The sequence below is a fragment of the Dendrobates tinctorius genome, unplaced genomic scaffold (genome assembly GCF_039654945.1).
Source record: "Dendrobates tinctorius isolate UK_male_01 unplaced genomic scaffold, ASM3965494v1 ptg000022l, whole genome shotgun sequence".
NCBI lineage: Eukaryota > Metazoa > Chordata > Amphibia > Anura > Dendrobatidae > Dendrobates > Dendrobates tinctorius.
This window is the reverse complement of record NW_027361690.1, coordinates 71134519-71149079: the sequence shown is the minus strand read 5'-3', so window position 1 is coordinate 71149079 and position 14561 is coordinate 71134519. Positions and strand designations below refer to the sequence as shown.

Here is a 14561-nt window from a genome sequence, read left to right as displayed (position 1 = left end):
TTTACAATACGTTTTAAATATAATTTTATATATATGAAACATTGTTTTTCACCATACCGCCGAACTGAAAATGGAATAAAAGCACAATAAAAAAAAAACGAAATGTAAATAAATTTTTTAAAAAAATAAATTGCTGAAAAAGTAATCTTCTACAAAAACAAGAAGCCACACAGATACAATTCGCAGAAAAAAAAAAAAAAAAAAAAAAAAATTTACCGCTCTCAAAATAAAGCAACGCAAAAATTAATTTGTGCATAGGTAGAAAGCGATCCAAAAACAATATGTAACCACGTAACCGAAAATGGTACCAATACATACATACACCAGCTTGTCCCACATATGCAAGCCCTCACATGACTTTGTCGGCAGCAATATTGAAATATTATAGATTATAGCACAAATATGAAGCAGAATCTTTTTTTTGCAAAAATAAGCGTCTTTTAGTGTGCAACCACAACCAAATATAAAAAAAAAAACACTATAGAAATCTGGTATTGCTGTAATCCTACTGACCCGAATAAAAGGAAAAAAAAAGTCTAATCACTTCTGCCACACGAGGAACTGCGTAAAAAAATAAATAAAAAACAATTTGTCACCTGTTATTTGTGCATTCTGCCTCCCAAGGATATCAGCTCACATTTATCCTGCACTCTACACTTAGCGCTTACAGTGGTGTTTCCTTGTAAATCTCTGAAATACGTGTTTCAAGTGGAACCCCCGGTGGAATATTCCCTATAATGAGGCAGATGGAGGCACTGAATGCCGGCAGTAAACTGTCCTTTTAGGCTTGCATAAAAGCTCGATCTGCCACAGTTTTGTGCACCTCTGAAAAGTGGGACACCCGTGAACAGAGGCCAGAGTCCAGGGCAACTCTGCTGCCTCATTATAGTAAATGGACTAGTTGGGCATGTCATCTGCAATACGTCAGTCGGAGGTTTAGATGGAAACCCCGATGCACAGTGGGGAAAATAAGTATTTGATACACTGCCAATTTAGCATGTTTTTCCACCAACAAAAAAAAAATTGAGAAGTCTAATTTTTATCGTAGGTACACTTCAAATGTGAGACAGAATCTAAGTATGAAATCTAGAAAATCACATTGTATTTAAATTACTGAAATTGCATGAATTAAATATTTAACATACCAACCAGCAAAAATTCTGGCTCTCACAGACCTGTTTGTTTTCTTTAAGAAGCCCTCCTACTCTGCACTTGTTACCTGTATAAAAGACACTCAATCACACTCCAACCTCTCCACCATGGCTGAATCCAAAAAGCTGCCCAAGGACACCAGGGACAAAACAGTTGACCTGCACAAGGCTAGGATGAGCTACAGGACAATAAGCAAGCAACTGGGTGAGAAGGCAACAAATGTTGGCACAATTATTAGAAAATGGAAGAAACACAAAATGACTGTCAACCTTCCATGGTCTGGGGCTCCATGCAAGATCTTGCCTCATGGGATAAGGAGGATTCTGAGAAATGTCAGGAATCAGTCAAGGACTACATGGAAGGACCTAGTCAGTCAATTGCCTGAAGAGAGCTGGGACTAATGTCTCAAACATTACCATTAGTAACACACTATGCATTCATGGAAAATAAGGTCCCCCTGTTCACACCAGCACAAGTCCAGGCCCATTTCAAGTTTGTAAATGTCCATTTGGATAATCCAGAGGAGGCATAGGGGAAGGTCATGTGGTCAGTTGAGACCAAAATGGAGCTTTCTGACATCAACTCCACACGTTGTGTTTAACGGAACAAGGAAGAGTACAACTCCGAGAACACAGTCCCAATCGTGAAACATACTTTTGGGGTGCTTTTCTGCAAAAGAGGACAGGACAACCGCATTGTATTGAAGGGAGGATGGATGGGGTCATGTATCGTGAGACTTAGGTCATGGCTCGATCATCCAGTATGACAAAGTTATACACACAACCAGGGCAACTAAGGAGTGGCTTCTTTAGAAGCATTTCAGGGTCCTGCAGTGACCTAGCCAGTTTCCAGACCTTAACCAAGTAGAAAATCTTTGCAAGCAGCTTAAACTCATGTTGCCCAGCGACAGCCTCAAAACCAGAAAGATCTGGAGGAAATCTGTATGGATGAGTGGGCCATAATCCTTGCTGCAGTGTTCTCTCTCACAGTTGACATGTACTGAAGATAAAAATTATGGCTGTCTCCACTCTTTATAAGTGGGAAAACTTACAAAGCTTCCAGTTTATCAAATGCTTATTTACCCCACTGTAAGTGCTCAGCAAAGCACGCAGGATAAATATGATCCAAAATGTTCCCAATAAAAACGTCAAATCAATCCCCAAAAAAAAAAAAAAACAAGATTCCTCTCAGGTTCATCATCTGTTAACAGAAAAATATAAGGGGCGTCCACATTACTAGTAGCCCAAAGACTCAGGAAAAGAGAACTATGGATCCCCGCATGCCAAAAGAAATTTAGCAAATTCTGTACTCCCAAGATCCAAATGCCCCATCACACCAGAGCCCCATAGTGTGCCTAAAGCCACATTTAGTATCCACATGTTTAGGCAGTCTCATTGCTAAAGAAACGCCAATTTATGGGTGCATGTCTTCAGAAGAACGAGCTGGGCACTACCAAGTACTGGGTACTACAACAGCAGATATGCAATTTTCACTCTGCAACATCCACTGCTGCTTGTTTCTGGAAAACATCCATGGAGTCAAAATCGTCACTACAACTGTAGATACATTCCCAAAGGGGTATAATTTCCAAAATGGGGTCACTTGAGGGGAAATTCTGCTCTTCTTGCACTTAGGCTAGTTTCACACTTGCTTTTTTTTGCAGCGCGTTTTTCCCGCAAAAAAACGCATTGAAAAACGCATACAAAAGCATACAACTGCTGCGTTTTTTTCAAGCATTTTTATGAGCATGCATGAAAAAAACGCAGCGTTTTTATGCGTTTTTTAGTGCGTTTTTACCGCGTTTGCGTTTTTTTCCAACATTAGGTGGCCCCTCACACTAACCCAAACCATGACTTTACTAACCCTAACCCTGACCCTAACCCTTAACCCTAACCCTGACCCTAACCCTAACCCTAACCCTGACCCTAACCCTTAACCAAACCATACTTAACCCTAACCCAAACCCTAAACCCTAACTAACCCTAACCCTGACCCTAACCCTAACCCTGACCCTTAACCAAACCATACTTAACCCTAACCCAAACCCTAAACCCTAACTAACCCTAACCCTGACCTTAACCCTGACCCTAACCCTAACCCTAACCCTGACCCTAACCCTGACCCTAACCCTAACCCTTAACCAAACCATACTTAACCCTAACCCAAACCCTAACTAACCTTAACCCTAACCCTAACCCTTAACCAAACCATACTTAACCCTAACCCTTAACCAAACCATACTTAACCCTAACCCTAACCCTAACCCTTAACCAAACCATACTTAACCCTAACCCTGACCCTAACCCCAACCCTAACCCTAACCCTAACCCCCCTTAACTAACCCTAACTCTAACCCAAACCCCTAAATTCCATGGTTAACAAAAAAAAAAACGCATGTGCAAAAAAACGCATACATGAGCATGCCAGTGCGCACGCATGCGCATCCATAGGCTATAATGGCCATTTTTAGCGCAAAACGTGCGCATACGTGCGCATGCGCTTTTTTGCAGGGCCAAAAAATGCAACATGCTGCGTCTGGAAAATACAAACGCACACCCCACAAAAACGCATCGCATGAAAATCGCATACGTGCGCTTACCAGCGCGCAGGTATGCGCACCCATGTTAAATATAGGGGAAAAAACGCATGCGCACGTATGCGTTTTTTTCCAGCGCAAAAAAACGCAAATGTGAAACCAGCCTTAAAGGCTCTTTATATGGTGTCTGCAAACTATTCAAGGAAAATCTGCACTCCAGGCGGCGAATAGTACTCCGTCACTCCCGAGTCTCTACGAGCAGCTAAGCAGTACTCTAAAGCCACATACGAGGTATTTATATGATCAACAGAAATTGTGTGACAAATTTTTGTGCCATTTTTACCCAGTTCAAAGATCTAAAATTGTGTTAAGCACCTGGGGGTTCAAAGTGCTCAACACACATAGATAAGTTCTGGGAATCCATGCAAAGAGAAAAGGTCGCACTCATCGAGATGGAAGTTTCACTGGTTTATTGACATATCATGAACATGTCAAGTCGGGGGAGTGACATAGGAGTGCAAGGAAGGCTGACAACGGCCGTTTCGCGCTGCTCGAGCGCTTCAACGGGTCTTGTGCCACCTTTTCTCTTTGCATGGATTCCCAGGATTGACTGTTTCCAGGTCTGGCACCCGAGATTCCCAGCTTTTGGGCTTCTGCATGCCGCATATCATTTGAAGTTACACGGTAACAGCGGTGCCGTCCACTTTTTATCTTGAGTTTTGTGACACAGATAAGTTCCTTGGGGTCTAGTTTCCAAAATGGGGTCACTTGTGGGTGAGTGGTTGGTTCCACTATTTAGGAAAGTTTGAAAATTGCTACATTTTTGCCAATTTCCAATAATTTCATAAATGAACGCAAGTCATATCGAACAAAATGTTACCACTGTTATGAAGTACAATATGTCATGAGAACACAATCTATCAAAAGGCATCTGCTGAAGCTTTCCAGAGTTCTGTGGTCGGAATTTTAAAATTTGCTCTGGTCAGGAAGGTGATATCAGGCTCTGGGATGAAGGGGTGGCAGTAACATTGTGCCTCTAGCCGCTTGGACACTGAAAACAAATGCTAGCTTCAGAAGACGACGTGGTGGGGAAGAGGGAGGAAGGAAGGGGAGCAGCAATGTTTATTGCATTTTTTTTCTATGTGTTGAACAGTGGCGCTGGCAGGATGAGGGGAGCATATACCAGGATGAGGGGGAATATGCCTCTGCAGGAGTTGCTTTCTCTAAATTAAAACCTCAGTATTCAGGTTAAATTGCCATGTTGGCACTTTGAGATAAATAAGTGGACTTTGGGTTGCAGTTTGGGCACATCACTGGAATAGGATGATACCTCCTGCACTGCAACTTTTTAGTAAACTTGTCTTTTTTTAGGTGGGATTTGGTCAAAACACAACATATATTTATATTACACGCCAGCTGTAAAATTAGTAATGGCAAATCAAATTTGAAAATCGTAAAACATGAGAAAATGAGTAAATTCACAAAAACAAGAGAAGTTTCAAATAGTTAAAGGCAAGCAAACAGACATCCCTGGTAAATGACTGCTTCATGTCATGTTTCAGCCACTCACCTGGTATCCAAGCAAACTGCACTATAGTGCGAGCTGTCAAAGAATACTCAACGGGGATCACCAGGGGAAAGTCAATCAGATTCAAGATTAAAAAAAAACAAACAAAAAAAACAAATATATAGAGTACTATTTCCACCGCTCAGGAACAAACACATTAAATACTGTATGACTTTCAAACAAGCTTCCATTAGCAGAGAGTAGGTGTGAGGCATGAAACGTACGAGGCCACGGTGGGTGGCTGCTTTGTTATATGGTAGACAAATAAAAATAAGCTCAAATGCAGTAGATGCTGAACGCTGCTGAATGTGGGCAGACAAAAGGAACATCTAGCTAAGCAAATGGAAACCACCGCTTCTTCATAATTACCTTCATTACATTATTTACTGCTCATGTTTAGAGAAAACAAAAATGGATAAGACACAGCAATGTACCCGACACTTACTGCACAATGGAACATTTTACAGGCTTTAGTCACAGCAGCAACAACACTAAAAACAGAGACCGCAGAGTCCAGACACCATACAAATAGGGATTCATTTTCCCGGACCATGGGGCGCACACACAGAGAACACGTTCTTCCTAAACATCGTACTTGCTGTATGTTGTCCAAATAAACAGTACAAATAATAGCCGCATGGTAGCATCCAATTTAAAGGAACCAGTCATTTCCACAAACACTATTGACCGAAAACATAAGGGGGTTAATAGCATTCTTAAGCCGTGCGACAGCAGTGCTGGAAGAAGTCAACTTTATTGATGGCCGGTATCAGTGCAGCAACAACTTTCAGGCACTGTGCTGGAGCGTGCATACATCCGCTTTTCATTGTATACTGATCGGAATCTGCAGCCTTCCCGGAACGCCTCCATGACTGAAAGCCAGTGGCTGCTGGACAGAATAAAGTTCCTTTTCTACCCTTTCAGAGCAGTGACCGGGCTACATTGGACCACCATCACGCTGCAGACTAACCACATTTGTGCAAGGTGTTAAAGAGTCACTGGCACCGCACATGAAGGGAGATTTGTGTTGCAAAGGCCAGCGTGATGTGAAAGACGCAAGTTTTCCTCCAGCATATGTGCCGAGAGCAATCCAGTCACTATATGGGTCCAACTTTCATGGTGGGTAGGTTAAAGATGGGCGGGACACCTACCCCACATATCCCCACCTACAGGGTGTGGCTGGGAGGGAGTTAGGCCCTTAACGACCAGAGGTATTTCCATTTTTGAGTCTTTTTTTGCTCCTTCTTCCCAGAACAATACCTTATTTTTCTTCTCAAAATGGCCCTTTGATGGCTTTTTTTTGTGAGACAAGTTACACTTTTGAAATACACCATTGGTTTTAACATATCGTGTACTGGAAAAATGGGGAAAAAATTCCATGTGCGGTGAAATTGCAAAAAAAAAAAAAGGGCAATTCCACATTTTTGGGTTTGTTTGTTTTTTTTCCACCATGTTCACTAAATGCTAAAACTGACCTGCCATTACAATTCAAGTTACTAAGAGTTCATAGACACCAGACATGTCTAGGTTTTTTTTTTTATTTAAGTAGTGAAAAGAAAGCCAAAGTTTTTTTGTTTTTAAACCAAAAAGCGTCATTTTCCGAGACCTGTACCGTCTCTGTTTTTCGTGATCTGAGGCTGGGTGAGGGCTTATTTTTTGTGCGCCAAGCTGATGTTTTTATTCATACCATATTGGTGTAGATATGATCTTTTGATCTCCTGTTATTGCATTTTATTGCAATATAGCAGCGGAAAAACATGTAATTCTGACTATTCTTTTCTTGCTACGCCGTTTAGCGAATCGGGTTGATTATTTTTTTTTATATTGATAGATCGGGCAATTCTGAACGTGGCTATACCAAATGTGTACATTTGATATTTTTTTGTCTAGTTTTGAATGGAGTGAAAGGGGGGGGGGGGGGTGATTTCTATGTATATTTTTTTTTTTTTTTTTTTTTTTACATGCTTCAATAGTCATTGGAGTCTAGAAGCTGCACTACTTTGATTGCCTCTACTACACACAGGCGATGATCAGATCGCTTGTGTGCAGCAGATATGCTCACTTGCTATGAGCACCGACCACCGGGAAATGCTCATAGCAATCTGGCAATGACAACCACAGTCGTCTGCTTCAGACCTCCGGTTGTTATGCCGACCCGCGATCATGCTACGGGTCACCGATGGGCGGGATTTACGACGCTCTTCCGGTAAGCACGAGTTAAATGTCGCTGTCAGAAATGGACAGTGGCATTTAATTAACAGCCACGGGTATATCACAATTCCACCGGCAGCTGCTGTGGGCACTTGTCAGCTGTATATATCAGCTGACATGTGTCCAGAAAGGTATGGCATCCAGCAAGGGAAATCAGTCATCAGTGTAATATTATGCCCGATGTCGGAAAGGGGTTAAATGTCCAGTCAGGTTTTTTTTCCTCGGTTTGTTTGGAGAAAAGGAAGTCTCCAGACAGAAGCTCCTGTAAGAGCTGCTGGATGTGTTGTCCCTGAAGGCAGGAGCCATACTGGGAAGGACTTTATATTGACTTTTTGTTTTTCATTTGCGCCAAAAAGGTTGTTTTCTGTTACTAGTTTGGGCTTTATGGTTTATGAAGCATTACACCACCCAGAGGGTTTAACGAAACATGTTCCTGTGTCTACCTTGGGGAGCAGCTAAGTGAGCCGACCTTCCACAAGGGTAAAAGCATTTCAGGACATGACCGGTTCCCTTTAATAAAACAGTCAGGTTAAAAGTACATGCAATAACTGACCTAGTGACAAGATTGTACCACAAACCATGCAATACAAAAGCCCAGACAGTAACTGCACCTTGCCTGTGTATCACTACACTAAAGGGCCCTTCACACATAGCGATATCACTAAAGCGTCACCGATTTTGTGATGCAGCAGCGATATCGCTACATGTGATACTCACCTCCGACCCGGCTCCCCCGCTGGCTATCGCTGATCGCGCGAGATCGGCCTGGTCATTTCTCATCGTCGGCTTCCTGCTGGCGCTGACGAGCGAGCCATGGACGCAGGCGGAAGACGGTCACCCTCGCCGCGTCTCACAGGCGAGTACAACCGCTGCTGCATCGCTAGTGAGATCTGCCTGTTTGGCAGCTCACTAGCGACCATTTAGCGATGCACCAGTGATCCTGACTGGGTCATATCGTGGTTGGGATCGCTGGTGCATCGCTAAATGTGATGGGGCCTTAACAAGGCACGTTACCCATCTTGGAGAAGGAGGGGGGGGGGTAATGTCTTGCTAGGAATACCTAATGTACAGCACACAAAGCCAATAAAAAAAATAAGAACGGCCAGGTCCTTGTGACAAATATATTCAGTGTCAAAGAAAGCTACAGATCGGAGTCCTCTGTGCAAGTTTTTTTGGATCCAGAAAAGGGGGGGGGGGGGGGGGTCAAAAGTAATAAGTCATCTGAAGAAATATATTTGGAGTTTTAAAAGAAAAGTCGTGTTAGGACAATTCTGAAAACATCATGTTTTAAAAAGGGAGTCAGACATAACACATTAGATGACTAGCGTCATTTGCACCCTCCATAAGTTATGAAGCACGCGACTGGCTGCGAGTGACATTATTACACAAGTAGGTTTTACATAGTTGAAAAATGACTCAAGCAGCATCACAAATGGATACAACAAAATGATGCACACAGTAAGGCGTAAGGTAATCCACGTGAGACACTAACAAAAATAAATCATTGCTACAATATCCATAAGACACTTTTCCTACCACAAAGAATATGAAAATTTAAAAGAGCATTGTAGCCTTTCATGCTCATATCAGTAAGCTCTTTGGCCCTTTATATCAGGACTGAACACACTACTAAAACGATGGAACAAGGTCTACCCCACACGTTGCAGGTGCGATGGTGGGGGGGCTCTGGCACGCATCAGATGAGCGCACTGTCGGCTTTCACAGATCATTTATTCTGCAGTGTGCAGAATGTACAGTGATACATTGAGGCTGCAGAAGTCAAAAGTCAGAAGTCAGGGATTTTCTAAAAAAAAAAAAAAAAGCCACTTGTTTTGCAAATTCTGAAATGGTCACAGAAAATGAAGTATTTCTCCCAGAAAATTATTGCAATTTCACCTGTTTTGTTATAGACATGCTTATTTCCTTTGTGTGCATTGAAACGCCAGGGAGAAAAAAAAAAAAGGGAAAATTGGCCAACATTTCACACAACTCGAAGAATGGGTCATGCAAAATTGTGGTCACCTTTTTTTATCTCCTCGAACATGTGACGCTCGTTCAAACTCACCTGTGGCAAGTAACAGGTATGGGTAATCTGAAAATCACACCTGAAGCCAGAAAAAAAAAAAAAAAAAAAAAAAAAGGTAGAACTACACTTACTCGTAGTTGGGTTTCTAAGACCCTCCACAACAGCACACAGGAGGTTGCTGCCCCATCCTAATTAGGGACAGGAAACATGAGGTTAAATAGCCCTCCCCTTCCTCTAATCCCCAGTGTTTTCCAAGGACCACATAGAGTGAATGCTTGAAATATTATTTATTAATATAAGTCACATGAACAAAATTTGTGGGTGGGGGGAAATTACCCGTGCTGTCGTGGAGGGTCTTAGAAACCAAACTACCGGTAAGTGTACTTCTATTTTCTCTAATCCCCTCCACGACAGCACACAGGAGGTATACCAAAGCATAATGGTTTAGGGAGGGACCACGGCTTGCAGGACTTTCCTACCAAAGGCTAGATCTCGTACTGACATAAGATCTATTCTATAATGCCTAGTGAAGGAATGGACAGAAGACCAGGTCGCAGCCTTGCAGATCTGCTCAATGGATGCATTAGCCTTTTCTGCCCAGGAGACAGAGACAGCTCTATCTAGTGGAGTGGGCTTTCAGGGATACCGGAGGAGGTAGATCCTGATTTTTATATGCGGCCTTGATTGCTTTCTTGATCCAGTTAGCTAGGGAGCTTTTGGACGCTTTTTTCCCTTTGTTCGGTCCGCCATACTGAACAAAAAGATTCTGATCTTTCCTCCAGAGTTTTTTATTTTCCAAATAGACTAGGACTGCTCGCCAGACATCCAGGGAATGGAATCCCACTTCCCTCTCGTCTTTCGGGTTATCACAGAAGGAGGGCAGTATTATTTCCTGGGACCTGTGGAAATCCGAAGACACTTGGCACAAAGGAAGGGTCTAGCCGGAAAATTATTCTATCGTCCAGAATTCTTAGATAGGGCTCTCTGATGGACAGAGCCTGAATTTCGCCCACTCTTCTTGTCATTGTAAGGGCTACGAGTAGTGCTGTTTTCTAGGATAGTTTATCTATCTGGGTCTGGACGATAGGTTCAAATGGGGGGGGGGGTTTCGTTAGACCCTTTAGTACTATATTCAGGTCCCATGCTGGGACCATGCTGGATTTATTTGGACGGATTCTGGAAGCTGCTGACAAATCTCTTGATCCATTGATGCTCTGCTAGGTTTTGGTCGAAGTAAGAACTCAGGGCTGATAATTGGACCCTCAAGGTACTTGCTTTTAGACCCTTGGATAAGCTGTCTTGTAGGAAATTTGGGGTCTTTGCCAAGTCGGGGTGGAAGGGATCTATGGGAGTGGATCCGTACCATGCTGAGAAAGTCTTCCATATTTTGGAATATATGACGTTTGTGATTGGTTTCCTACTTTTTTGTAAGGTGGATATCACCGCATCTGAGAGGCCTCTGGCTTTCAGAATTGTGGTTTCAGAAGCCAGGCTGCCAAGCTTAAGCTGTGGGGAGCCAGGTGAAGGATGGGACCTTGATGTAGAAGGTCGCAGTCCAAAGGTAGGATCAGGGGACCCTCTGAGTTCATCAGTTTTAGGGCTCCGAACCAGCTCCTTTTTGGCCAGAGAGGGGCGATCAGGATAGTGTTGACCCCATCTGTCCTGACCTTTTGCAGAGTTTTCGGTATTAGGGGAATTGGTGGAAAGGCGTATGCCAGTCCAAAGTTCCACGGGTGAGCGAAGGCGTCCACCCTTGAGTGTTTCTCGTTTGGACCTATGGAGAAGTAATGCTTTGTTTTGGCATTTTCCCAGTTCGCAGATGGGTCTCCCAGAGGTAGACCTCATTTTTTGGTTATGGTATGGAATACTCTGACATTGAGGCGCCATCCTCCTGGATCCAAGTCTGTCCTGCTTAGGAAGTCTGCCTCGATGTTGTTGGATCCTTTCAGGTGGAGAGCTGAAAGGGACTGGAGATGGTGTTCTGTCCAGCCGAATATCCGTGCCGAATCGTTTTGCAGACTTCCGTATTTTGTGCTGCCCTGATGACGTAGATGGGCCACGGTGGTCATATTGTCGGAGTAAATCCGGACATGGGTTCGCTGGACTGATGTTTCCACTGCCTTTAGGGCTTCTTCTTCTGCTCTCAGTTCTCTGTAATTGGAAGATTGGCCCAAAGACATGGAAAAACAGAGTCCCTGGAAGACTCCGAGGCGATATTGCTCCCCAACCGTGTTTGCTGGAGTCTGTTGTGATTGACATCATGGGATATTTTATCCAGGGTGTCCCTTTTGCTAGGTTTCCCTGGTTGAGCCACCAGTTGAGAGACAGCTTTACGTGCAGGGGTAGGGAGATTCTCATATTGAGGATCTCCGGGTCTTTGTTCCAGCGGGATAAGATGTATATCTGGAGCATCCTTGAGTGGGCCTGGGCCCAGGGGACCGCTTGGATGCAAGAAGTCATTGACCCTAATGTTGACATGGCAAACCTTATGGTCACTGTTTTCTGACTTTTAGAGTCCGAACTTTTGATCTCATGCCCACCTGCCTGGTGGATGGAAGAAAGGATATCTGGTTCTGGGAATCTAGGAGGATCCCTAGAAAGACCTTCCTGGTTGAGGGATTCAGGTCTGATTTTTCCCAGTTTACTATCCAGCCTAGGGATGCCAGGGTCTGCAGGACTGATTGCAGGTGTTATTTTAGAGTGGTGTTGAAGGGAGCCATGACCAGGAGGTTGTCCAGGTAAGGGACGACATGTCTTTCCCTCTGAAGAATGCTACTACTTCTGCCATTATTTTTGTAAATGTTCGGGGTGCCAAAAGATATGCCGAAGGGCAGGACCCTGAACTGGAAGTGGTGGACTTCGTCTAGAGTGACCGTGAACCTTAGATATTGCCAATTAGATGGATGGATGGGTACGTGGTAATAGGCCTCTTGGAGATCTATGGTGTCCATGGCAAAGTCTTTGCCGATCAATGGTATCGTGGTCTTAATCGATTCCATCTTGAAGCGTTGGTACTGAACATGTTGGTTCAGCTTCTTTAGGTTGATGATGACCCGGTATTTCCCACTTTGCTTTTTTACTAAGAACAGCCGGGAGTAGTGGCCTTGATCCTGTTCCAATTCTGGAACTGTTGAGATCACCACCAATGACAGCATCTTTTGGAGTTCTGAATGCACAACTTTTTGAAGTCTTGCCGAAGGAAGATGTGTTACTTCCAGGTTTTGAGGAGGGCTGGAGGAGAATTCTATTTTTACTCCCCACCTGACCGAGTACAGGATTCTTCGATCAGTGGTTATCTTCTGCCAAATCGGGAAGCAGTCTGAGATTCTGCCCCCTACCTGCTCGACGTCATTTCTTATCTGTCTGAGCGGAAAAAATATTCCTGCCTCTTCCGCCTTTTGGGTAGCTCCAACGCCCTGTTTTTCCCTTTACCCCTGCATTGAGGGGTTTGAGCTTGGGTTGGGTGATAAGGCTTTTTCTTGGGCAGTTTCGGCGCGGGAAGATTTTTCTTCTTGTCGGGCACCTTCTCTAATAGTTCGTCCAATGCCGGGCCAAATACGTATTCACCCTTGAATGGAATAGATCATAATTTTGATAGGATATCTCCACTCCACTCCACATTTTTAGCCATAAGGCCCTTTGGGTGGTGTTGGAAAGCACAGATGTTTTTGCCGCAATACGGACCGATTCTGCCGTGGAATCCGCTAAAAAGGCTGCTGCCTTCTGTAGCAGCGGTAGAGAAGTTAGAAGATCTTCCCTCGGAGTTCCTCTTTTTATATGGTCTTCTAACTGCGGGAGCCAGAGGTATAGGGTTCTAGATACACAGGCCGATGCCACGTTTGTTTTTAAGGAAGTTGCTGAGGCTTCCCAGGACTTCCTCAGTAGACTATCCATCTTTCGGTCAAGTGGGTCCTTGAGCTGCGAGGAGTCCTCGAAGGGTAGCGTAGTTTTTTTAGCTACTATGGCTACCTGGATATCTACTTTTGGATTTTCAGTCCAAGGTTTCACGGCTTCTTCGTCCATGGGAAACCGATCCTTCATTTCGCCTGGGATACTTAGTTTCTTTTCCAGGAGTTCCCATTCTTCCAAGATTAGACTCTGGATATTATCATGGATAGGGAAAACCCATTTTCTTCCTGGACTTCAGGCCGCCAAATAGATCATCCTGCACTGAGTGGGGTGGTCTCTCTTCTTCAACTCCCATTGTGTTCCTGACTGCTGAGAGTAGTTCCTCCATATCGTCTGAGGAAAAGAACCATTTCTTATCATCCTCTTTCTGGGTTGGGGTTAATTCACCCTCTTCCCTCCAATCTGCAGAAACCGATGACAAGGGTTCGGAATCCGAGATGTCCTCAGGGGCATATTTCCCCCCCCCGAATGACTGGGAGAAGGTAGCCAGGGACGTCTGGATTCCCTGTCACATCATCCCTCTTAATTCCTCTATCAGGGATGGTTGTTCCTCCCGTACGATTTTTGCCGTGCATTGCTGGCACAATGTCTTTTTATAATCAGAGGAGAGTTTTTACCTACAGATGGCGCATTTGCAGCTTGTAGGTTTTTCTTCCGTTTTTGGTGTAGGATCTTTGTCTCCCTGAAAAAGAAGGGGGGCCCCTAAGGATGGGTCCTAAACCTAAAAGGTATATACCCTTTTCGAAGTGTACTCACTGGGCCAGGGTTTGTGCTGAGCTCTGCAGAAGCAGTTTTCAAGGAAGACGCATCCATCATGCAGACCTTAGTCCTACCTTATGGAGTCTTCCATCAGGGTCCTTAAATAGGAACCGAGATCCAGCATTTCCTTACCTCATCCAATTGCTCCCCCTCAGTTCCTGGCACCACCTGCTTTTCTTTTTGCAATTCAAATTTCCCGCCAAGAAGGCGGTGCGTTCCACTGTAGAACGCAGGGCGGAAGTGACGTCGCGCCTTCGGGCCCGACGGTGAACGTCACTTGCGGTGCATGCCTCTCGGTTAGAGACGAGCAAGCGGCGCGCAGGGGGAGCGGATCCTTGGCTGGGGAGCTACGGGAGGCCCCCAGCCCAACTCACCATCCAGCATTGCCAGAGTGCCGGAGG

The 14561-nt window shown here is 44.2% G+C and overlaps 1 protein-coding gene across 5 annotated transcripts in view; it reads right to left on the bottom strand.

The window, feature by feature from the left end:
* The window catches only part of MCTP2 (multiple C2 and transmembrane domain containing 2), a 273414-nt gene that overhangs the window by 193972 nt on the left and 64881 nt on the right, over window positions 1–14561 (bottom strand). The window lies entirely within an intron of this gene.